Source organism: Mixophyes fleayi, chromosome 12 (assembly GCF_038048845.1).
Source record: "Mixophyes fleayi isolate aMixFle1 chromosome 12, aMixFle1.hap1, whole genome shotgun sequence".
In the NCBI taxonomy this organism is placed as follows: Eukaryota; Metazoa; Chordata; class Amphibia; order Anura; family Limnodynastidae; genus Mixophyes; species Mixophyes fleayi.
The window spans coordinates 23773208-23799310 of record NC_134413.1 but is presented as its reverse complement, the minus strand read 5'-3'; the positions used below and the strand labels follow the sequence as shown (position 1 = coordinate 23799310).

Below are 26103 nucleotides of genomic sequence, written 5' to 3'. Positions count from 1 at the left end.
TTAGACTATTGGAAAAGCAGCTTGAGAAAATGAAGGAGGAGCTGAAAGCAAGCAATTCAGCAAAGTATGTTGGCCTTGTTGATCAAGTACTTAATTCGCTTCACAATGATCCTCAAGTTATTAAGATCTTGAACTCGGATCAGTACATTTTGGCCACTGTGCTTGATCCAAGGTTTAAAACTTACATTGAGTCTTTACTTGTAAATGAACAGGATGTGAACTTTTGCAAGGAGCTATTGCTCAACAAGTTGGCCGCTGAACTGGGCCTCGGCTTGACGACAGGTCCTCCTTCACTTTCTCAAGCTGCTGCTGCTCGTAAAAAATTAAATTTCCAAAAAAGAAGCAGGGAAGACGCAGGGGGCAGACCAGAACAATTTAACATCTGGGCTGGTTTGAAGGATTTTTCAAAAAAATGTGTGACCTTGCCCATAACTCCATCCAATACAAGTATAAACATGCAAAGGATGGTGGAGGATTATATTCAAGGGGTAATTGATATGGAAATGTCAGACAGTCCCTTTCCTTACTGGGAGGAAAAGCAGGCCATTTGCAAACCCATGTACAAACTTGCTTTGCAATACCTAAGCCCAGTGTGTACTCTGAACGAGTATTCAGTACAGCCGGGAACTTAGTCAGTGATCGCCGTAGAAGGTTACTTCCAAAAAATGTGTAGAAAATGATGTTTATAAAAATGAACTACATCTTTCACGAGGAAGGCCTTCACCATCAAAGACAACCAAGCACTGACTGTTCTCTAATGGCAGGATTCAAGCGGCGATGAATTGATAGTCTGTGATGATGACGTACACACTGATGAGGGTGATGATGAAGATCCAGATGATGACGATAACATCTTTTTAAAACTTTCTATTTAAGTCTAGGGTGCAATCTACCCCCAAAGAGGAAAGGGACTTGGGGCATTTCCATATCACGTACCGTCTTGAAAGGCTGCTGTTTGGGCAATTTATCCTTAGGGGTAGGGTGTCATACACACAGTGACCCCAAAATGGCTTTATCCATTTCAATTAATATTGGACAGTCTATAACGGCTGAATTTTTTTGTATTTTCGAAAAGTGGAGGGGGGCCTAGAGAGACAGAAACCAAACTGGCTTTCTCCATTTCAATTAATATTGTACAGTCTATAACGGCTGAATTTTTTTGTATTTTCGACAAGTAGAGGGGGCCTATAGAGACAGAAACCAAACTGCCTTTGTCCATTTATTTACATATTTAACTATAAGTGTAGGGTGTAATATGCACCCAAAGACGATGGCTGCATTGCCAATATGCATAGATGGAGAGGAAGACAATCTGGTTTGTGTGTAGAATTAATGAAGGCCTACCTACCAGGAATTAAACTGTTTTTTGGATAATTTATTAGCTTTACAATTACATTACTTATCCAAGAAACAGGTGGAGCACTAAATTTGGTTATTTTATGCCCAAAACATTGATTTTTCAACAAAATAGCAAAACAAAACCAAACAAAACCAAAACCAAAATACGCAATGGCGGTTTTGCGAAACCAAAACCAAAACACGACGGTAATCCAGATCCAAAACCAAAACACGGGGGTCAGTGAGCATCTCTAATATTTGCTCTATATTCAGACTGCCATCCAATAGGGTTATTATCCGAAACGGTACTAGACAAAGATGTCCGCTGTCGTCCATGATCTTCACTCTTTAAAGGTGTGTTTATTCTGCACCATTTGTGCAGCGTGCATGTAACATGTACATTAATCCCCTTAATACTTAAAAGATCACAGGAGACCAAATTCGGCTTATTTTTTTATTCCATGTTTCTTAATTGCACTTACATTAACCTAAATGCTAAACAACTTAGTGTCATGCTTCTTAATTGCACTTAGATTAACCTTAATTCTTCTGCATTGGGACCATTACCATTTTGCACTTAGATTAACCTTAATTCTTCTGCATGGGACCATTACCATTGTCAGCGTGTCTAAACCTTGCACCTTGTCTAAACCTAACTTATTTGTTTTTACTTTTCTTCTTTTTTTTTTGCATTTTCTGAATGCTCTTTAGGGTGAGGTGACTCCGGCAGGTGGAGCAGGTCACCGTCATCATCACGTCTTATGCCTCTAAAACGTCAGACGATTACGTCTGTAACCTGTAACAATGAAAAATAACAGCTTATTAAGTTAAAGATTCACTTTTTCATGGTAGACAGAATTTGTTGAGGAAATCTTGTACAACACTGGTCTAGACTGTAATTTATACATTAGCTGGAACATATATATTTACCTCTCCTTGTGCCTTTAGTAACGGTCACATGCTTCTTCTGCCTTGTGTACCGTCTCCTCTTCCGGGAAGTCACTGCCCGAGTTTTGGGCAGGTGGCCCTTCTTTTGTTTCCTTTGATAGGCCATTGTGGTGGCCAATTTGCCTTCAGCCAGGAGCAAATGACTTGTGGGCTCCCAGCCCCCACTTTTATACCCTGAGACTACTTATGATGTCATATGGGTGGGGTTTTGGTGTGGTCTGGCCAATTTTTGTGACATTGTCAATTTGTCATGTGGGTGTGGCCAATTAACCAGTCATAAGGGTCACACTAAACATTAACATCTGCGTTCACAGCAACAATAAAACAGGTGACTGAAATATATGTTCCAGTAGAAGAAAGAAGCAAGCTTTATATTTGGTTTGTAAACACAATCACATATGTTTGGAAACGGTGTGAAAAACAGCTCAAACAGACCTTCACGTAGTGGGAGGGTTATTAAGTACAGCCAGGGTTTCCAGCTGTCAGTAAATTTATTGACAATAAATAACTGAATTTTCTACCAGTCAATAACAAAAGTAAATGTCAGGAAAAAAAACAGACCATGAGATGAAAATAAATTGATCACAATAATTTCTTACAGGTGATTATGCTTAATCATTAGTCTTCTCTTAATCCAGAAAACCATATCCATATGTATTGATAATGGAAGGACTCTTTTTGTATGTGACATAACACAAATCAAAGTAAAAACATATTATTTATTACCTGATGACAGCTGGATAAAAACATTAAAATGAGCCAAGCTTCAAATTTGCATATATTCCCCAATCAATGTGTGGATGTACACTTACCCCCGCTTGATAAAATACAGGCATGTAGAGTAAGTACTCCTCTGTGAAGTGAGGTGGTAAGATGCCAACGACTTGCCTCCATAGCCTGCGGGTTCGCTGAGTAACCATCACTGGGTATAGGATCCCCACTACCCTCGTTATTGTAGCACCCAATGCTCCATTGGACATTGAGCTGGACAACATCAAATGTCTTCTCAAAAACATTGAACAGATATGAGATAAATGGGATGAGATCATGATAGATTTACCCACCAGTCGTCACCTACCCACTCAATCCGATGCCGAAAAGCACTATAGGGTCAACGTTTTCTATGTAGCTGTAGACTCCATTCTCTCTGGTTTTCATCCTCCATTTACTTCATTGGAAGTAATTTGTGACTTGTTTAAGTTTCTTTAGGAGTTCAACAAAATGAGTATTGAAGACCTGTGCTCCGCAGCTAAAAATGTTCAGCAACAATACAAGAAAGATATTGCCCAAGATTTCAGTGACACACTCACTTTCCTGAAGTGAATTTATAGTAGAAACTTTAAGTTGGAAAGCAGCCAAAGTAACTTCTTACAGAAATCCTAGAACTTTCTGGGGTGTTTCCCAGCATCAGAGTTTATTTGCACATTTTCCTCAGTTTGTCAGCATCTGTTGCTTCTAATGAACGTTCAGTGTGCTGTAGAACGTAAAAAGCTATCATTCGCTCAACTATGGGGCAAGAGCGATTGAATGGGCTAGCCATGCTCAATATTAACTTAATATGGAGCATGGCTAGCCCATTTAATCACTCTTGCCCCATAGTTGAGTGATGATAGTTTTTTACGTTCTTCAGCACACTAAAAGTTCACCAGAAGCAACAGATGTCGGCAAACTGAGGACAATGCACAAAGAAACTCTGATTTTGGGAAACACCCCAGAAAGTCCTAGTTCTAGGATTTCTGTAAGAAGATCCTTTGGCTTGCAAAACGTCATTGTGACGTATTCGTATTTCTGAGCTCGGTTCTCGCGAGATTTGAAAAGCATAAATACCAGCCTCCACAGCAATCCATCGCCATTCGACAGAGGGAGAGAGCAGGGTTAGGTCACAGACTATATTAGCACAGAGACAGAGCAATTATTGTACACATAACTGTTTCTATCCTAATCTCTACAATTACAATATTAATACCATTTGCAATTATTAGAGGAGGATAGAGGAGGTTGTTATTGTTTTTTAAAATGTTTAATTATGTTAAATATTTTTGTATCTTTTAATATTTTTCTCTCTTTTTTTAAAAATAATAATTTATCTGGGCTTTCATTTCCATTCTGCATACTTATATCTAGAGAGACTGGCCCGGTGAGGCGTTAAGTTAAGCCTTACCTCTACTGGTCTGAATGGTCAGGGCAGCCAACTATTGAGAACTGGGGCTGCACGGTGGCTAAGTGGTTAGCACTTCTGCCTCACAGCACAATGGTCTTGAGTTCAATTCCCAACCATGGCCTTATCTGTGTGGAGTTTGTATGTTCTCCCCATGTTTGCGTGGGTTTCCTCCGGGTGCTCCGGTTTCCTCCCACATTCCAAGAACATACTAGTAGGTTAATTGGCTGCTATCAAAATTGACCCTAGTCTCTGTCTGTCTGTGTGTGTATATAAGGGAACTTAGACTGTAAGCTGCAATGGGGCAGGGACTGATATGAATGAGTTCTCTGTACAGCGCTGCGGAATCAGTGGCGCTATATAAATAAATGGTGATGATGATGATATTTGCTCAGCTAGTTTTTTAGTAAATTGCAGAGATAAGGAATTTTTTTTACCGCCATAATAAGCAGCAATAAATTATCATCCTTATCAAAGGAATAAGGGGCCTTTTGACAAAATAAGCCCTATAATCCTGTATGTCAGCTACTATAGAGATCTAGAACGAAGGTCCCATTTGTTTCTCATCCCACTGTACATAATGTATTCTATACTGCCAACTGCTGTACATTTGGTTGTTGGCTTAACAAATGTAGGATTAATTATAGATATACCAGCAAACATTTATAGAAAACAAAATAATGTGACAACATAATAAGAACAGGTTGTGGATATGGTATAATATATGCTTCCATATGCTCAAGACAGGATGTAGCCCCCAGACCTTCTGCTGCATACTTTTACTATCAGATCAGCTAGGGTTCCCAAATAATCTGTTTCATATTGAAAGGATCACATTTTCTCTGTGCAGATGGTGAAAACAGAGCTACAAGGCAAAAAAAAAAAAAAAATTACCATGGAAGATCTTTATTTCATGTCTTGAATTTACATATGTATCATGTCAGCAAGCTGTCTACTTTTTACAAGAGTGGCTTTGTTTTATTATAGAGTGTAAGGTGATAATGTATGTAGAGTTAAGGGTTTGTTAGCCTTACCTAGTGAGATGCTAGTTTCTAGCCATAGGGGTTTATATAGAAATAGATATATGCGTCTTTTTAAATAAAAATGTGCATTTCCGTACAGCACATGTGTACAAACATGTCTTACCCTTGCATCCAGATACAGATTAATTTGCATCTTAATCTTATGTCTCAGGTGTCACGGACAAGCATTTGTAGGCCAAGTACAGTAAGTGCTTTCTTACGTAAACACGATCAAGGTAGACCTGGACACAGACACAAATGTTCCTGTGAAGAGACGTGTCTCTTGCAGGTGCTCGAACCCTGGTGTAAAATACACACTGATGATGATGATGATGATGATGATGACGATCTGCAGACGCACCTGATTGGCTAATTGCATTTGGAGTGGCTTCCCACTGATAGTAAATAAATCATTAGTGTGGCTGCTATATTACATGAAGTTGAAGCAATCTATTCCCATTACTTTATTGATATTTGCATTTGGATAACAGCAAGAAAGAAGATTTCTATTTGATTTTTTAAAGGGGAAAACAGTTGATGTTTGTAATTAATTTATTTCCATTTGTACTTTTATTTTGCATTTGAGTATGTATTTAAATGTATCTTCCCTGTGCAAACCCCTGGGCCTCTCCTCGTTAAACATTGGTGAGTCCTGGACTGGGGGGGTTGGAGAGGGGAATGGAGATGAGCTGTACTTCCACAGAACCTCACCTGCCAGATTGTAGACCAAATGTCTGGAGTAGTCTTGTGAGAACAATGGATACTAATTAGCCTTCCCCCTCACAAGTATCTTGCAACCTGATCCCTACCCATAACCCCCCTGACTTCACTTTAAGGACAATGAATAACAACCTCACTGCCACATCAACAATTTACAATAACCAATATACATATGTACTATGAGCTACAATGTCCCCTTATCCACATGTAATTAGACACCGCAGTTGTAGTCTGTTGAGCTGGGCAACAAAAGCAAGGGCTATAAAAAGTACTTGCTATAATCTACATTATGTGAGAAACGAGGGACATGCTGGTTAAAGTGTTATCAAACCTGTTTTATCACAGTGATTTTAGCATTTACTACTTACACTGGCATGCCACATCTTTACTCTTTTGTTACTCCTAGTGTAAGCCAAGAGCATATGCTATAGTTTACTCCTGGCGTACACCTGGCGCATATGTTACTGAAGCAGAGATGGCGCATCTTAAGATGCGTCTGACTGTGCTAGTACACATGTTTTATGTACTAAATCACTGGTGCTAACCAGAGGATAGGAAAGTCAGTAAAAGATGTTGAACAAGCTCCTTAGGCAGAATAAAAACTGTTTATCAATTGAGCTATCTACCCTAATTTATTAGCTTGTTCATACCCTCCAGCAACTTTTACTAAAGATATTGCTTTTTCTTTCTATTTTGTTTTACACAGTAACTGTTGCTGCAGACACCCATGTGACTGCTCTTTTCCAGTAAGACATGTTGTATTTTTAAGCGTAAATCAGAAAGCAAAAACTTTCCCTTCTTGGGATGATTGTCATGGCGGCCAAGTGAATGTTCATCTGAAGGCATGTATTTCAAAAGAGACGGGGTTGTCAGGATGGCCAGAAGGGACATGTATTTGACTAAGACCACAGGGCAGATATGTGAGATTAAATGTTTCTCTGATATTCCAGGTGATCACCGTACACAGCCCCAGTTTCCACACTTCAGTTTTTCTCTTGAAGTAAGATCATTGTAAATCATTTGAAAAAGCAAAACTGTCATCTAAACCTCATGACCAAGTATCATACGAAAATTCTACCCATCTCCCACTTAAACAATAAGGGCATTATTCAATGATTCATCAAGGCACGTACCTGTCCAATTTGAGCGTATCGTACGCAAAATCACTCTGCTCATGCCCAGAGCCGGGAGATACGTCCGTGAATGCAGCCTTGTTCACTCCGTCTTCGAATATAAAGGACACTTACTACAGCCTATTTTTCACAAAGTCTTGCTGCCTCAGTTTATATGATGGCAATTTGCATATACTTCAGAATGTCATGAAGAGTGATCAGATGAACTGCAATTAATGTCAAATTCCCTCTTTGCCATGACAATTAACTTTATCCCCAAAACAACATTCATCATCATCATCATCAACATTTATATAGCGCCAGCAAATTCCGTAGCGCTTACACTCCACATTTCCACTACATTTCAGCCCTGCCACAAAAGGACCATCTGAAATCAGGTAAGTGATTCTCTCTTTAACACAGATGAGAGTGTTGACGAGGACAAGGCTGGAGATCACTCTGTCATTCTGATTGAGTTAGAATAACAGACTGGAAGCTTTAAAAGGAGGGTGGTGCTTGAAATCATTGTTATTCCTCTGTTAATCATTGCTATCTGCAAGGAAACACGTGCAGTTATTATTGCTTTGCAGAGAAAAGGCTTCACAGGCAAGGATATTGCTGCTAGTAAGATTGCACCTAAATCAACCATTTATTGGATCATCAAGAACTTCAAGGAGAAAGGTTCAATAGTTGTGAAGAAGGCTTCATGGTGCCCAAGGACATCCAGCAAGCTCCAGGACCGGCTCCTAAAGTTGATTCAGGTGCAGGATCGGGGCACCACCAGTGCAAAGCTTGCTCAGGAATGGAAGCAGGCAGGTGTGAGTGCATCTGCACGAACAGTGAGGCGAAGACTTTTGGAGGATGGTCTGGTGTCAGGAAGGCCAGCAAAGAAGCCACTTCTCTCCAGGAAAAACATCAGGGACAGACTGATATTCTGCAAAAACTACAGGGATTGGACTGCTGAGGACTGGGGTAAAGTGATTTTCTCAGATGAATCCCTTTTCAGATTGTTTGAGGCATCTAGAAAAACGCTTGCCCGGAGAAGGAAAGGTGAGCACTACCATCAGTCCTATGTCATGCCAACAGTAAAGCATCCTGAGACCATTCATGTGTGGGGTTGCTTCTCAGCCAAGGGATGGGCTCACTAACAATTTTGCCTAAGAACACAGCCATGAATAAAGAATGGTACCAAAACATCCTCCAAGAGCAACTTCTCCCAACCATCCAAGAACAGTTTGATGACCAACAAAGCCTTTTCCAGCATGATGGAGGCATCTTGCCATAAGGCAAAAGTGATAACTAAGTAGCTCAGCCTCAGGGATCAAAACATCGAAATTTTGGGTCCATGGACAGGAAACTCCCCAGACTCTAATCCCATTGAGAACTTGGGGTCAATCCTCAAGAGGCAGGTGGACAAACAAAAACCCACAAATTCTGACAAACTCCAAGCATTGATTAGGCAAGAATGTGCGGCCATCAGTCAGTATGTGGCCCAGAAGTTGATTGACAGCATGCCAGGGCGAATTGCAGAGGTCTTCAAAAAGAAGGTCAACACTACAAATATTGACTCTTTGCATAACTTAATGTAATTGTTAATAAAAGCCTTTGACACTTATGAAAAGCTTGTAATTTTACTTCAGCATACCATATCAACATCTGACAAAAAGGTCTAAAAACACTGAAGCAGCAAACTTTGTGAAAACCAATACTTGTGTCATTCTCAAAACTTTTGTCCATGACTGTACAATTTTGGGTTGTGAACGGCACTGGAAGGAGCATTGTGCCATAGTCAATTTACAGTAGAGACATGCCAAACTCAAGCGCACGCAGCTACGTCCGAATCCAGCTCTGACCATCTCAAAGTTACTTGTTTTCCTGCTACAGGGCTAGTTTAAGTCCTGACCAGTAGTGATGACAGTCTCATATGTATGCTAGAACATGTGATTGCAATCACGAACAACTATAGAAATGTATTTTATGCTCAGTAGACATTAAAGACATCCTAATAAATGTATTTCATGGGGGGGAAAAACTTTAAAAAAAAATATTTTTCCAAATCTTTTATCATTAATGCCTATATTATTAACAGGTGACATTAATTCATTATTTTTTTTTTGTGCGCTCTTTTGCGATTTTATGATTCACATAGATATTGGATGTATCCTGCAGCGTCTTGTGTAGTACAGCATAGCAGACCTGCACCCGAGTTCAACAGCACTCGTATCTTGAGACCTGTGCCTTGATGAATTTGGGAGCATGCAAAGCCTGAATATGTGCGTTTACTACTAATCACAGGTTGCGCTCAGAATGCATGCCTTTATGAATCAGGTCCTAAGTCTGCAACCATCTGTACTATGTAAATTATTGTCTGTGTATTACATCAGGTTTAGCTAATTGGGGGCCCGCTGAGGTTTATCTGTGGTCTTTGGTTTCTATGAGAACATGTAATATGCAGCATATCTTCCTGACGGCTCTAGTCTGTGAGTATACAGCTGGAACATATTTCTCCTTTGCATTGGCTTGAAAAAATGTTTATAGGAGATTTACTCAATGCTACTAATACCACTAGGAATACTGCCATATTGAACATTGACATTTTGTTTTATTCTCCAAGGCACACAGCGTTTCCAGTTGGCTGAGCAATGTTGCAAAATGTTGATAGGAGCAACCGTCACACAATCAAATTAACAATATGTATAAATAGATGTATCATATTGCTATTTGCTGCAAAAATACATACCAGGATTTATTTTTGCAAAAATTATTCATATCTATAAAAGGCAGGAATTATTTCACTTCTTTATTAAAAGCGCAATTGTAATTGTTTTGCATATTAATGAGATCCAATTATATTTATGGTAAACTTGCAGTGTCATTTACAAAAAATGAGCCACTGAGCATAGGAGCACATGAAAAAATCAAGTCTTTTTGCAGCTTAAGAGGCTCTGCAGTCACACACCAGCCCAGGAATGTCACAGTCAGGGGCGGATCCAGACTTTTGCTATACCCCGGGCGATTTTAGGGGGGGCGATTTAGGCCCCGCCCCCTTTCTAATTTCTAAGGCTGCCGGCGGCTGCACAGTATGTGCAGGTCCGCTCGGCAGTGACAGTGTGCTGCCCCGCTGCTCTGATTGTGTTTGTGATCGCTCTGATTGTGTTTTTACCTACAAGGCGTAACTATAGCCACAGCAGTCCATATCACTGCTATGGAGCCTGACAGCACAGATGACCCTGTCCCAGAGGAAAATATATGTCTTAAAGTACAAACTTAATATGGCTAAATAATGCGTTTATCCAGGTAGCTATATGATTTGGAAAATAATGAGGATATAATGGCATTATATATCATTTAGACTAGTGTGTCAGATTGCTACTAATGCAATTAATACTCAAACCTTTTGGATACTGTCGATAAGGAGCAGACATTGTGGTGGGTATGACTTTGTTAGTGGAAGAGGGCCCAGACAGGTCTAGTTATTTCTATATAGTACTATAGTGTGCTATGACGTATAGCACATAATATAGAGGTAGAGACAACCAGGCAGCAGGTTGATGTCAGATTTGTCTAGATCTATCATGTGATAAGCTAAAGGGAGGCGATAGTCATGGGGTGGGGGCACGGCTAATTCTAACATAGCAACAATAAGGACAATAGGGGGATATCTGACACCCATTGTATCACACTGAGATTGCAGCACCTGACTGGAAGTCTCTGGACGCTGTCCAATCAGGGCTCATATTCACTACGTACCTCCAATCCATGCAAGGTTTGAATCACTCGTAAAGGCCATTCTGCTCTTCTCAGGGTAGCTTTCTGTACAAGCTGTAAAACTGGTCATGGTCACGGACAGGATCCTGAACTGACATCCTATAGTGGCAAAGGAGAGGGCGGGGGGGGCATTTATTAAACAAAAAGGATTGCACAAATAAATCTGTCTGTGCATTTTTAATGTTGCTAAATTATTCTGACCAAGTTGGTAAGAACAAAAATATAGATAGTCACACTTACGTTCAGCAGTCTAGAGGATGTGCTTTGTGCACTACCTTAGTCTAAACTCTAGGTTCAACATTATGAATATGAATTTAGTGATGTATCTTCACACTAGCTGAGCACATCTCCTGGAGGCATAGATGCTTCTCATTCTTTTGCGTATAAGATTTAGAGATTACATATTTTTAGATGTTAAGGTATTAGTACATATCTTAAGGGATCAATACATAGTTCTTGTACAAGAAAAAAAGACTGGCCTAAAAAGATGTTAGCTGACAGGTATGCTTAGTTTTTTTCAAAGCAATGTTTTTGTTCAAATGTTTCCAGAACAAGAGGTCAGACTTTGAAGGGAGAGATTGGGGCAGAGGAAATGAGGCAAATAACTACAAGTCAAAATAGGTGGTTGACTTACGTCCTAGTCTTCATATCAAGGTGCATGACAGCACAAGAAAAATAAATTGGGTCTGATTTATTAATGTTGGAATAATTATTCAATGGTCACTTTATTTTCTTGTGTCCAATATTTAAAAAATTGTAGATGGTACACATGTAACAAGTTTATGAATGTTAATGATATTATTGAATGATCTGTATTGCACTGTCACACACCAGGCTCTCAGGTTCTGTCACTTACCTCTTCGCTGAATTTCCAAGTTGTCCCTGCGGTCCTCAGGCTCTGCTGGTTTTAGACCTCTTTGTAAGATGCTGTCCAGTCTGTCTCCACTCCAGAGAATCCTCCAGAATCAGAGTATGGGCGCAGCCATCTTGGATTCGGTCACATGATTCCTCTCAGCCAATCAGGTGATAACAGCCTCCATTTCAGATTCGCTCGAAAACCAGTCCATGGGAGCTGCCATCTAGGATATAGTCACCTGATCCATCTCAGCAACTCAGAGCGCTGCTTCTGCCCAGCTGATTGCAGCCTCCAATCAGGAATCAACAACAACTATAAAAGGACTTCCTAGACTCCTTACCTGTTCCCAGTGCAATGTTGTATTTCAGACGCCAACCTGGTTCCCAGCAGTTTGCAGTCTTACCAACTATCTCGCTACAGTATTGCTATTTATCCAGCACTGACAGTGCAGTCTGCATTCTGGCTCCAGTCCGATTCCAGCAATCTGGTTCCAGTCCGGTTACAAAAATCCTCTTCTAGCATTCTGGTTACAGCATTCCGGTTCCAGTCAGGTCCAGCATAGCCTGGACCGTCTGCACCAGTCCATTCACTACATGCAGAGGAACATTATCAGGCCACCCAGCTTTGTCCACGTAGTCACCAGTCCAGCTCCAGAGACACAACCCAGTCTGGGTACAGACAGATCCTCAGATGTTACACGCACAGAATTATGTAAATATAATAACATTGATTGAGCAAACACATAATAGAGATCAATTTATTCAGATTGTAGAATCTGCCCACGATATAGCAATTCTATTGTTTTCAAGTATTGGCCAATCCAAAGGATCAAACTTGTATTTAAGGTCTTTTGTGTGCCACACACTAGTGATAATTGTTGAGATGTCCTAGAGCATTCTTGTGAGAAAATATAATGGTGTGAGTAGACTCCATACAATAAGGAGATTACATGTGTGTTCACTAAGGACAGACCTAGTTTTCTGTGGACAAACAGAGGGTGTTCTGATTGTTTGTTAGGCTGGTCATGAAATATACAGACATGATTAGGTGTATTGTGGACAATGCAGAGTAAATCAAGGGTATAGCCTGGGTAATGAAAGTTAGGAAATATCTTGTCCTGACTTTTCCTCTTGGAATGTAGGATGGTATTCACAAACCCCAACCTTGTCTATAAGGAAAAAATGCCACTTTAGTAAGCATCACCCATTTAAATATAAGATCCACCTATTTAGAGATAAATCTGTTCATTCTACTTTATTCATTTATCCATCCATTTAAACAATAGCTTAAGCTGGGTACACACTTCACTGTTTTCGTCCAATAATCGGCTCAAACAGCCGACATACGACTGCTCGTTCAAAAGTCGGGTCAGTGTGTGCAGTGACACAATGGTCGAAAGTCTGCCCAAATGGACGATTATCGCCTCATTTGGTTGGTCGTACCGTTTAATATTTTCGTTCCAATCTTGTTTCCGCTGTGTAGTGTGTATAAATTTCCGACAGATCCACAACAGTGAGTACAAAATTACAGTCATAGCTCACGACAACATGGCTGTAAAAAGTCGCTAACGGGACGTCCACTCTTCCCTTTATCGTCCTAAACAAGGCTAGTGTGTATGCAGTCCATGGACCGAGAGATCGGAACATCGATCGCATGTAAAATCGCTCGGCATAAAAAGTTGGTCGAAATTTTTGTGGTGTGTACCCAGCTTTACTAGCTATATTTTCTACAGCTAATCCTGCTCTTTATGCATCTGGCCAATGACCTAGTGGTTTATTTACTAATTCTCAAGTGCAGCCACCAGAAGGTTTTAACAAAGCTATGGCAACACATGTTAGAGCGCTCCAGAACCCTTGAACTTTGTGGCATGCTTTTGGGCACTTGCATAGGCAACCTCTGACGTCATTGGTTACTACTCCTTTAGTGGACCTCAACAGCGAATCAGAGTTCATTTAAATCTGTAAACAGTGCTGGTAGTTTCACATCAATGTAACAATGGGGAAGTGAATACTGTAATATAACAGGGACATGACTTGGGTTTGTAAACAGGTCATATGTTTGCTCCATTGTATACAGCTCAAATGTGGGATACTTGTATACTGGTTGAGTGTTTCAATATTATACACTATATAAACGGCTCCAGCATTATACACTGGTCAAATGATTTTCATACAAACTTTTTAAAATTTGTTTGATTTTTATTATACACTGGTACAGTGGTCTATGCACCGTACCTGGCATGTAGGCTCAGTATAGTACACTGGTAACATTGGCTCAGCACTGTACACTGGGCTGTGGGCTGTAACCGGCATATATGCCCAGTATGGTACGCTGGTCAAATGGGGTGCTGCATTGCATACTGATCAATTTGTGCTCTGTACTGTATACTGGACAAAAGTGATTAGCATTGTATACTGTTTGTGGATTACTGTATTATATTGAAAATCATAATTATATCCTGGGCATTTAAAGCTGGGGGTCACTGGGGGCTGCTTAACAATGCTCAAAGGCCATATAACATGCTAGTATGCTCTAATGGTGTATATTAAAAAAGGGCATGCTATAATTCAAGGAGGTGGCCACAGTAGCCTTGGTGCCTGCATTGCACAGTTTTCATAATACTTAAATTGTACATTCTATTTTTTAATTTACTATGCAGCCAATAGAGCGACGGAGAGGAGAACCACTTACCCTATAAATCTGACTACAGTACAAATCTATTGTGTGAGGAACTATATTACAGAGATACATTATTATATTGCAAATAATGGTTATTATTTATTTACAACAGAAAGAAGTCTATGGACCTCATGTACACAGCACACTAGATGTATAGCACAAAACACCTTTGGTTTACACTGATGAGCCTAGATGGTACATCCAGCGCACATCAAAGTGCACACCTCATCTCCACTGTAAGGTGGCACCTCCGCAAACTATAAGCATGCCTAGGTGTGCCGAGAGGAGGAAATATCTGAAGAGGCGCACTGTACAAAAGTTTAAATGTCACCTCCAACCTCCTATCACTTCAGAGCCACTCCTTTAATTATGCTCTTAGCAAAAATCTAGACATACTTGAGGAAATCAAGGCACTAGAGAGGTTTTGCATTGTGCCACAGCTGTACTATGCTTTGTAAATAAGGCCTGCAAAGTTTCCTATGGATACAGTAATATTTTTGAGTAGAACATTCTGGTCCTGACTCATTAAGAAACCTAAATGTCGATACGTGTGGTATTGTGCATAATATTGCACTGCGTATGCCCAGAAACGGGCTACACGCCAGTGAATGCAGCAACACCTAATTTATCATCGAATGCAAAGAACTCTTGCAGCAGCCTACGAGTACAGGGCTGGAACGCGAAGGGGATTGGACGTATGACGTTCTCAATGTATAGTAAGGGCGTGCCAAGCTCGAGCGCAAGCAGCAGTATCTGATTCAATCTTTGGGCATCTCTAAGATACTCGTTTTTCTGCTGTAACACTTGCACCAGCTTCAGATCATGTGTAAGTGCCGGGTGATAGTGATGACTGTTGCGTACGTATGCTGGAACATGATTGCAATCAAAAGCAACTGTAAAAATGCATTCTATGCACAGTAGTCATTAATAACATTCTAGTATATGTGACATTTTTCTTTTATATGTTTTTTTTCACTAATTACTATATTATTAACAGGTGACAATAATTGAATACTTTTTTTTTCTGTGCGTTCTGCTGGTACTTTATATTCCACATTTGTATTGCACGTATCTAGAAGTGCTATGTTGAGGCTATGGAAAGTGTTCTACATAATTTATCAGCAAAGAACTGTAACAACATTGACTCATGTTAATGCAAATAAGAAGATTTAAAAGAAAGTCAAGTGAAGAGAGAACCTGGGGCCTGATTCATTAAGGATCTTAACTTGAGAAACTTCTTATTTCAGTCTCCTGGACAAAACCATGTTACAATGCAAGGGGTGCAAATTAGTATTCTGTTTTGCACATAAGTTAAATACTGACTGTTTTTTCATGTAGCACACAAATACTTGATAGCTTATTTGTACACTGTCATTTAAAGTTGATATTTGTGTGCTATATGAAAAAACAGTCAGTATTTAACTTATATGCAAAACAGAATACTAATTTGCACCCCTTGTAACATGGTTTTGTCCAGGAGACTGAAATAAGAGACTGAATAAGTCAGTATTTAACTTATATGCAAAACAGAATACTAATTTGCACCCCATTGTAACATGGTTTTGTCCAGGAGACTGAAATAAGAAGTTTCTCAAGTTAAGATCCTTAATGATTCAGGCCCCTACTTATTGATACTATATATATTTACTTAAAGAGACGAGTTACAGTAATAGAATCCTGAATAGTTTTAATTGTTAAAAAGTCCCGCGTCGTTAAAACTATTACAGTTAATATGTTAAAATCTAGCTGGATTTCAGCTCGCGGCTCAGGGAGCAGCGAGCTGAAATCCAGCAAGTAAATTACCGTATTAACTGTTTTCGGCGTTTCCGCCGACAATTGAATATGCCCCTTAGAGTTTCAATAAACAACTGTACAAATGCTGGATGTCATCTTACTCTATAATTAATGAAGACATGACGACACTATTCATCTATTATAGCGATGTAAACTTTGCTCATGATCACACAATTTGCACTGGTATCAGGGGCGGATCTAGACTTTATGTTTAGGGGGGGGCGATTTTGCATAATCACGCCCCTCCTTTGCTCTGATTGGCTGGCCTGCGTTAACCCCGCCTTCCGCACTTGATTGGCCCCGCCCCCTCCCGTTGTGGTCGCCGGCTGGGACCACTCTGATTGGCTGGCCCACATTTAGCCCCGCCCCCCGCTCGTGCTTAGCCCCGCCCCTCCCATTTTAATCGGCGGCTGGGACCTAGCTTTTTGCTGCTAGGGGGGGCGAATGCTCCGATGGCCCCCCCCTGAATCTGCCACTGACTGGTATTTTAGTTTATTTAACAATATATGAAACAAAAATGGCAACATTGTAACATTTTGATTGTCTACTGATTTACTGAATTACTTGTAATAGCAGGTTCTCAAAACTCCCTGGATACCTGTGCTCTGCGCCAATATAATTCTCAACCCAATCAATTCTGCAAGCTTTTATCACTGGAATGTTTTAATCCTCCACATACACAAACAAACCTACCAAAATAAAACACCTCTGAAGTCCCTGAAGTGAACGGTGAACACCTGCAGCCTCTCCCCCCATCATTATTGTGCTGTCACGAGGCTTAGAGAAGCCTAGCTTTGAGGAAAGCAGATGGGAGTCATAACTTTTTTATTACTTGTAAAGTATATATGTAAACGTATTGCTTGTACATAGCAGACAGGACTTCTATTCAAAGTTACTTTACCACATGTGCAAAACAGAACAAACTGAAAATAGATATAATATATAGGGATACTATTTTTTTTATATGTCTGAAGAGTTATGAGGTTTCCCAAGTGGTCGGACTATCAAACCGATGAGGGAACGTTCAGTCTTGTTGTGTGTAAATCAGACATTGAGTTTCTGGATATCAAAGGAAAAGTTTTTTAGTTTTACATGTTTTTTTGTCTGTGGTGCATTCAGCTACTTGTTTAGTGCTGCAAACATAGGAATAGGAACCATTGATACCTATAGGGAAGCACATATGGGGCCTCATTTAGAGTCGGATGCCAAGTCCGTTTCAGGCGCATCCTGCACATTTCCACTGACGGATATGTGCAGTAAGCAACAGTTTCCTGCAGTTCCGTATGCTTTTCAGACGCAGTGTACACTGCAACAGTTTGCGTCTCAGTACGAGGGAAAGGGCGGAACACGGAGTTATGTAGGTGTGGCCATGAATAATTTAGATACTGTGGGCGCCTACCCGCAAAACTACCTTAGTCACATCAAGACGCAGGCGGTACACACGTCAAAAAAGACAGAAAAAGTGCGGCAGGAATTAGGTGGCGCAAGTAGTTAGCTAGCTGCAGGAACTGGTCGTAGCTTGGTAAGGTATTATAAGTGGGATGCAACTGGGGTTGCATGCCAATCATAATACCCAGGCCCGGCGCTCCCATTAGGCAAGGTTAGGCACTTGCCTAGGGCGCCGGGCTCTGGAGGGCGCCACAGAATTCTGAAATACTTTAAAACTGTGCGGCGACCGCTGACCATACCTGTCACGGCCGCCGCACAGCATCAGATGCACAGGGAGGGGGGAAGAGGCTATTTTGTCACCACCACCGCCTCTCTGCTCCGTCTCCTCCCCTCCACTTACTAGTGTCAGTGAGTGGAGGGGAGGAGACGGAGCAGAGAGGCGGCAGTGGTGAAACAAGGTAAGGGGCGATCTTTGTGGGGGGGGCGGCGATTTTTGCGAGGGGGGAGCGCCGCTTTTTTAAAAATGCCTAGGGCGCCGTAAACCCTAGCACCGGCCCTGATAATACCCTACCAAGCTGCGGCACACTCCCACTCCTACTCTTTCATGTACGTCTTAGACGCACATTGCGTCCGATTCTAAATGAAGTCCATGGTGTTGACGGACGACGGACAGTGACCACGAGAAAATGTGTCAAGGAGCAGCCAGTCCTTTCAGTCTTCAATATGACAGTCATGTGCACTTTTCCACATGATGGGTGTACTGTGGTGAGTGTAGCACTGTGGCCTACAAAGCATGGAGGCTACACAGCCTAAACTGCACATATTGTTGGCAGCGTGGTTACTTAGTGGTTAGCCCTTCTGCCTCACAGTATTGGGGTCATGAGTTCGATTTCTGACCATCCCATTATCTGTGAGGAGTTTGTATGTTCTCCCCATGTTTGCGTGGGTTTCCTCCGGGCGCTCCAGTCTCCTCCCACACTCCAAGAATATACTGGTGGGTTAATTGGCTGCTATCAAGTCTGTCTGTGTCTCTGTGTGTGTGTGTTAGGGCAGGACCATCTTAACAACATTATGGGCCCCCGGGCAAAGCAGTGCACTGGGGCTCCTAGATATAGATACATAGATATATACACAGATACAGATATAGATATAGATATAGATATAGATATATAGCGATAGATAGATGCACTTGCTCAGTTACCCTTGAAGGTTTTTTTTGCAGGTTTTTTTCTTTTGCAGGATTATTCTCATTAAGAGCCGTGCCTATGGGGCCCCCTTGCCCGTGGGGCCCCCGGGCAGCTGCCCATCGTGCCCAATGGAAAAGATGGCCCTGTGTTAGGGAATTTAGACTGCAAGCTCCAATGGGGCAGGGACTGATGTGAGTGAATCCTCTGTACATAATCAGGAAATGTAATTCAGTGAAACATCCTATTATGTATTTGGAGAGTTCATTTGAGCAGTAATTCTACATAATACTAGATTAATTAGTATAAGAGTAATTAAGAGCCATGTTTAAAATGTAGCATAGCATTTGCCCCCCATCTAGGACTAGCCTAAAGCTGGATACACACTACATAAAATTACTGCAGATGCAATTTCTGTAATGATTTTAATAACGACTGAAAGTCCCGATGAGCATGCAGATTGATGCGTACACACTATACATGTTTTACCATCAGATCTGTGCTCGTCATCTCTCATAACCATCTGCTGAAATGGTCGCGCACAGTCTATAGAGATCTGCCTACACTGCTGGTCGTGAGTGCAAACACACTCATTTGTCCGATATCGTTCCATTGTTGACAATGATTTTAGTCAGTTTTTTTTAAAAAAAACAATACAATGTGCACACACAGATGCCCCACGTTTAGATAAACTGCGTCTATCACATGACAAGTTGATCAGGCCGTTTCAAGTTAAGAGAACATCCATTTGCACCACATCTAAAACAAATGTGCCTCATCTGTATACACGCACATTAAAAAATCCCCTTGTCCTTCCCAAGACTGCTGATGGCATTCCTCTCCTCACGAAGCTGTGTAGCAGTGCTCCTCACAGTGACTGTGGTAGATGAAATTTGAAGTTAATTCCTGTGTGTATGACATTAAGCCTGATATGGGTGTGACTGTCTCTGTCTTTGGGAGTACCTACTGCTCAGCAGCCCTTTCCTCAGTTTTGTGTTATTCCTTTAGTTGACGTTGTAGAAGATTCCAGTCCCAAGTGCCACGTCTAACTCTAGCCTAAATCAACAACTCTGATTCCGTCACTTGGTCTAGCTAATTGTCTTATTAACTCCACCCCTGCAAACAAAACTTATTAAAACAAACTGTACTTTGTCCAAGAACAAATAGGTACAACCATGGTTAGTTGAAGGCTCATAATTGCTTTAGGTCAAGACTATTTTTCTTTCCATAAATGATAATAATAAGCATTAAACTCTAAAGTCTTGTTCTGTAACACAGAATCAGGGTTTTTTCAGTCTGCCATTTGCAAAATTAAGAGAGTTGTTTAAAGGTGGTAGAGGCAGCCATTTTGTGTGTTGAACCACTTTTCATGAGAAACGAAGAGTAAAATAATTTATCACCGTTCATTTTTTTGACAGCTTTTAACCAAGGGTCTAAAATCAACTTTCTAAACAGAATATCAAGTAGTTCATCCATAGGGAAATATAAGATATGTAGGGGGATATTCAATTGACTACGGTAATAGTGCGCATTATTACAGATAGTATGGTAATTTCAATGCTGATTTTTGCTCGTAGCTCTGAGAGCCGCAAGCAGAAATCCACGTTAAGATTAATGGAAATAGTGCACGGGACAACTGAATATTCCCCTCGTAGAATTAATAAAAATACAATGGTGTTATTTCTACAACAAATTGTACCAAAAAGTCGAAATTCAACACTGACATTATAAACAACTAAAATTACTTTTTAAGTTACTTTTTTATGTGGAAAAACAGTGAAATGAGAAGTTAAATAATAGCTCAGCCGACAAAATGACTCTCTTTGCTGTGTGCATTTAACAGGTACACTTAAAGTTTTAACTGGGAAACAAGCTTGAAACGTGTTAGTCATTTGCCTTGGGCTCAGTAAATGTTAGTAACGAAATAAATCCATTATTCAAACAATGCATAGTAAGTATAACATCCTCTGTAATACAATATCAGGAATATTCATTTACATATACAAACAATGCATTCCAATGTGTGTTTGTTCAGTCAGGGACATCTGTTTGGGCCAGATCTTCTAGACCGTTCCCTCCCTCTTGGCATTAGCACATGTACAACAGCAGATGACACAAATTTTACCACAATTAAATCAAGGATGCAGTATTTCAAAATGGCATGAGGAAAATTATGTTACCGAGTGGATTCTGTCACAAACCCTTCTAAAGAGAGTCTGGACAAAGGGCGTCTCGTTTTATACTTGCAAACCCAAGCATTCATGACTAAACTCTTCTGCTAATTAAGGTCCTCATGCTTCACAGAGGAAAGAATGTTGTTCAAATTCCAAATATGCCACGGTCAGGAGTTGAGTTTTTCGCAGCTGTAATGTTGATGAATCCCCGTGAAATTAATGAAACCACTTGAGGTTTTGGGAGAGGTGGAGATATGTGATAGCGCTTCAGCTGCCACAAGCTCTAATTCTCTTCACTGGAGTGGAGAGATTGTATCACCTTTCCTTATTTCGCACAAGATCCATTTTTATAGGTTGGCGGCCTGTAATGCAGTGTTCAATTTAATTAAAACCGCCAAACTGAGGTAATTCTGCTAATGAGTTTCATAATCCCCTACTAATTAAGAGAGTCTTGTCACATAATGGTTAGCATTTTTATTGCTGTATTAGGAAAATTAAATTAATCTTTCATGGAAATTTGCAACAATTTGACCCTCTCCCTGCCAATTTCAGGCCATTTTGTGATTTCACATAACCAATTTTTCAATGTTTAACGAACTAGAGATGCTCACTGACCCCCATGAACTGGTTTTGGTTTTGGATCTGGATTAGCTTCATGTTTTTGGTTTTCGTTTTGGCAAAACCACCCTCGTGTGTTTTGGGGTTTTTTTTGGATTTCTTAGAAAAAATCCTAAAATATGTTAAAATCACATAATTTTGCCTTTTTTTTTTTTTGCATTATTATTAACTTCAATAACGCTAATTTCAGATAATCTGCATTCAATTTAGACCACCTCACAGGTCACAATATTATCTTCATACACTTTCGGACAAATACTGCAGCGACCTGGCTGGATGCTAAGCGACAGAGCAATGACACAAACACACGGCAGTTCCTAGCACATCTAGGACACATTGGCACACAGCAGTGGCAGAATATAAAAATGGGGGGCCGCCCTCCCTCCCACCCCTCGCTATGTTTGATCTTAAAAAGGAATTCAAAACTCCCGAGATCCGAGAGCCGACAACGTCACAATGACGTTTTGCCTCATTTTCAATTTCGAGGACAGTACTTGGATCCCCTAAGTTCGGGTGTATTCGGTTCTCCAGGAACCGAGCCTGAGCATCTCTATAATGAACACGACATATCTTCAACACAAAAGTGTAGTGTTTTTTAGACATATCCCCCACATGCTCTTTACTAAATATCGTATCTATCTATGATAAGTACTGAGCATGCTTTTCAAATCACACGCACTACCTACCATATTGTTGCCCTGACTTTCACACAAAAGCCACACCCATTAATGATGTTACCAAGTAATATGAATAAAGATACTGCAGTGAATTGAAATTTCTGCGTCGTCTGGATCTTCAGAACTTCATGCTTTTCTGGCTGCAAAAGCACAGCTGTCAAAGACTCCTCTGTCCAATTGTAAGGTCGCTGCGAAATATGCTAAATAAATACATAATACAAAATAATAATAATAATTATAATGTCACTCTAGACCATATTTGCCTACTTTTGCAAACTCATTTGATAGCGCAACTGCTCAGAGAGCACTGATAGTAGATACATATTTTGGATTTTATTCTGGTCACTAAAAAGTTAGGTTCTGTTATTTAGAAAACATCATTTGAATTTTCCTACAGAAATAAAATGCTGTTATTGTCCACTATTTGTATTACAAGTATATGGTTGTTGCACTTATAAAGAGAGACAGGTGTTGTCGTTCATATTAATTGTATTTATTTTTTCCTGCAGTGATTCTTCTAAATAACTGACCTCTCAGATTGTCTTATATATAGAGTAGAACAAATTAAATTCATTGATGTATTTACCTAGCAGGATAAAGATACGTAGGTATGGCTCTCCAGCACACAGATGTATGCCATTGCTTGTTAATCTCCCCAGTGTTTCCTCTGTGGTGGGCAAATAGTGATGACCTGAATAGGGTTACCATGATTTGTTCACTCACTGCTTCTCTGTCCGACTCGGCTTCAGGGACATTGCCAGACTCTCTAGGGAGTCCAGGAATTCACCCACTATTTCCAGAGTCTCCTAGACATTCCAGGAGAGTAGACAAGTATGGTCATTACTTATCCTTCTCCCCACTGTTTCCTTCCTGGTGGGCAAAGAGTGATGACCTGAATAGCTCTATCATGCTGTGCTCACCCATGGTTTCTATGTCCGACTCAGCTTCAGGGAGATTGCCAGACTCTCCTTGGAGTCCAAGAGATTACCCACTATTTTTGGAGTATCCCAGACAGGAGTCAGCAAGTATGGTCATTACTTCTTCTTCCCAGTGTTTCCTCCATGGAGAACGGAGAGTGGTGAGGTGAGTAACGTTATCATGCTGTGTTCTGCCCACCACATCTCTGTCCAGCCCAGCTTCAGGGAGATCACCAGACTCTCTTAGCAGTTTGAGAGATCACCCACTATTTCCAGAGTCTCCCAGACATTCCAGGAGAGTCGACAAGTATGGTCATTACTTCTTCTTCTCCGCAGTGTTTCCTCCACAGTGAGCAGAGGGTGGTAAGGTGAATAAAGTTATAATCCTTTGTTCCGCCAACCACATCCCTGTCCAGCCCAGTATCAGGGAGATTGCCAGACTCTCTTTAGGAGTCTGGAAGGTCACCCACTATTTCAGGAGTCTCCTAGACACTCCGGCAAAAGCAGCTAAGGACAAGTATGACTCACTTTACCTACAACAACTCAGATCATGTGGAAGGGCATGGCCAATAGCAGAAGAAAGTCATCTAAGCTGTGCTTATTCCTTATTAACAAGGGAAAACAATGCTTACTATAAGTGTTCTCATGTCTCTAAGATTAAGGGATCCTCAAGGCTAAATGGGGGAAATGGTACCTCCTGTGGCTCTGTAATAATTTCCTTCCATGTTATCATTTATCCATATCACTTATTGTCCATTTAGTGGATACTTTTTAGCATGGAACATAGTGCTTGGGGAAATCAGTACATTAGTAAATTCCCTAAACAGATGACTTTTGGAAAACGATCTCCATGTGACAGCCAATCTGGTTTAATGTAAACATTTAGTCTATTTGTCTTGCAATTGGTAACTATGCACATGCAACATAACCCAATCAATACTTAGAACTGTTTTCATCAAATATTCAGTATTCCTGTGACCATTCTCCACAAGCTATTGACAAGTTAAAAAGGGAATATTGAGTTTTCTGAACCGGAATTTGCTATCACTAGTATAAGAGAATGTCACCGCACAAAGGCCTATACCCATTAGTTGCACTGTTTCTTTGTGCATTTCCTGATTCATTAATATTCTGACAGCAGCCAATGCATGTGCAACAGAATACAAATTCATGCTTTGTAATGAAGAGTATTGCCCATATAAACAAATACAACCAAACATTATGACAGAGAATAAATCATTTACATTTTTAAAAATATGATAATAATGTAATTATCGAAAAGATGAAGATCTTTTTCGATAATTTGAAAATTATTTTGTTTTGCTTATTTTATAACAATTAATTTGCAGCAGATCCTGCCCTGTCATGCCTCTTTTGGAGAGTATTTGTGTTCCATGTGCACTAAAGGTAAACAAAATAAAGTGATTAAGAGCAGTGTGCTGAGGTGTGCTCCATGAAATGATGGGCTACTTATGTTACCTACCTGATGACTAGCGAAAATGACCATGGAGGAGGTGACCTATTACCCAATTAACATAAACAATGGAGGAAATATTAGAAGCACAGCAATTGTTTACTGTCCCGTTTTTCCTGGATCACTAGCCACAGGAAACAGGCTTGAAACAATTCTGGACATGAAGAGTCTATGTTTTATTTGTAACTTAATCTTAATCGTTTAGAAGTAATAATTGCATTGACAAGATAGAAACAAAAGACTTGTCTTTTGTGTACAGGTTTACACTGTAAAGCTGGGTACCCACTACACGGTTTTCGTCCAATAATCAGCTCAATCAGCCGACATACGACCGCTCGTTCAAAAGTCGGGTCAGTGTGTGTAGTGACACGATGCTCGAAAGTCTGCCCAAATGGACGATTGTCGTCTCATTTGGTTGGTCGTACCGTTTAATATTTTCGTTCCAATCTCGTTTCCGTTGTGTAGAGTGTATAAACTTCCGACCGATCCACGACAATCCTCCGATACTTCCTGTACGAAATTGCAATCATTGCTCACGACAACATGGCTGTAAAAAGTTGCTAAAGGGACGTCCGCTCTTCCCTTTATCGTCTAAAACAAGACTAGTGTGTATGCAGTCCATAGACCGAGCGATCGGACCATCGATCGCATGTAAAATCAATCGGCATTAAAAAGTTGGTGGTAAATTCTGTAGTGTGTACCCAGCTTAAGATGGCTGTGTATGCAGAGGAAAATTGCATAGGGGAGGAGTTGAGCGGAAAGAAGGCATTCCTATTGAAATATGAAATAGGCGCACTGATGCGCCTTGTTTTTCCAAGCACTTTTCATTTTATGGAGAGAGATTATTGTAATGAGATAAAGGGACGTACAATCCTTTCCATTCCTCAAAAAAAATTCAGTTTTGCACCAGTTTAGAGCTCATCTTGTCTTATACTTTTAATGGACCCGCTTTAATCCTTCATTTTGCACGTCAGCAAAGATGCACATTTCTAGGTGTAATTATGCAATTTAATAACAAATTCAACACATACAATGAAGACACTCCTGGGGGTAAATGTATCAAGCTGTGTGTTTCCAGCGGGTTTGAAAAGTGGAGATGTTGCCTATAGCAACCAATCAGATTCTAGCTGTCATTTTGTAGAATGTACTAAATAAATGATAACTACAATCTGATTGGTTGCTATAGGCAACATCTCCACTTTTCAAACCCGCTGGAAACTCACAGCTTGATACATCTACCCCCTGATGTCCACTGACCCTCATGACTAATTGAAG

The 26103-nt window shown here is 40.4% G+C and overlaps 1 long non-coding RNA gene across 1 annotated transcript; it reads right to left on the bottom strand.

Annotated features, from left to right (window-relative positions):
• Positions 1–1778: 1778 nt before the first annotated feature.
• On the bottom strand, positions 1779–2427 carry LOC142108442 (uncharacterized). Its single transcript, XR_012680148.1, has 2 exons — positions 2269–2427; positions 1779–2134 (listed from the first exon to the last, which is right to left on the bottom strand). It is a non-coding gene; the product is annotated as an uncharacterized LOC142108442 (long non-coding RNA).
• Positions 2428–26103: the final 23676 nt, after the last annotated feature.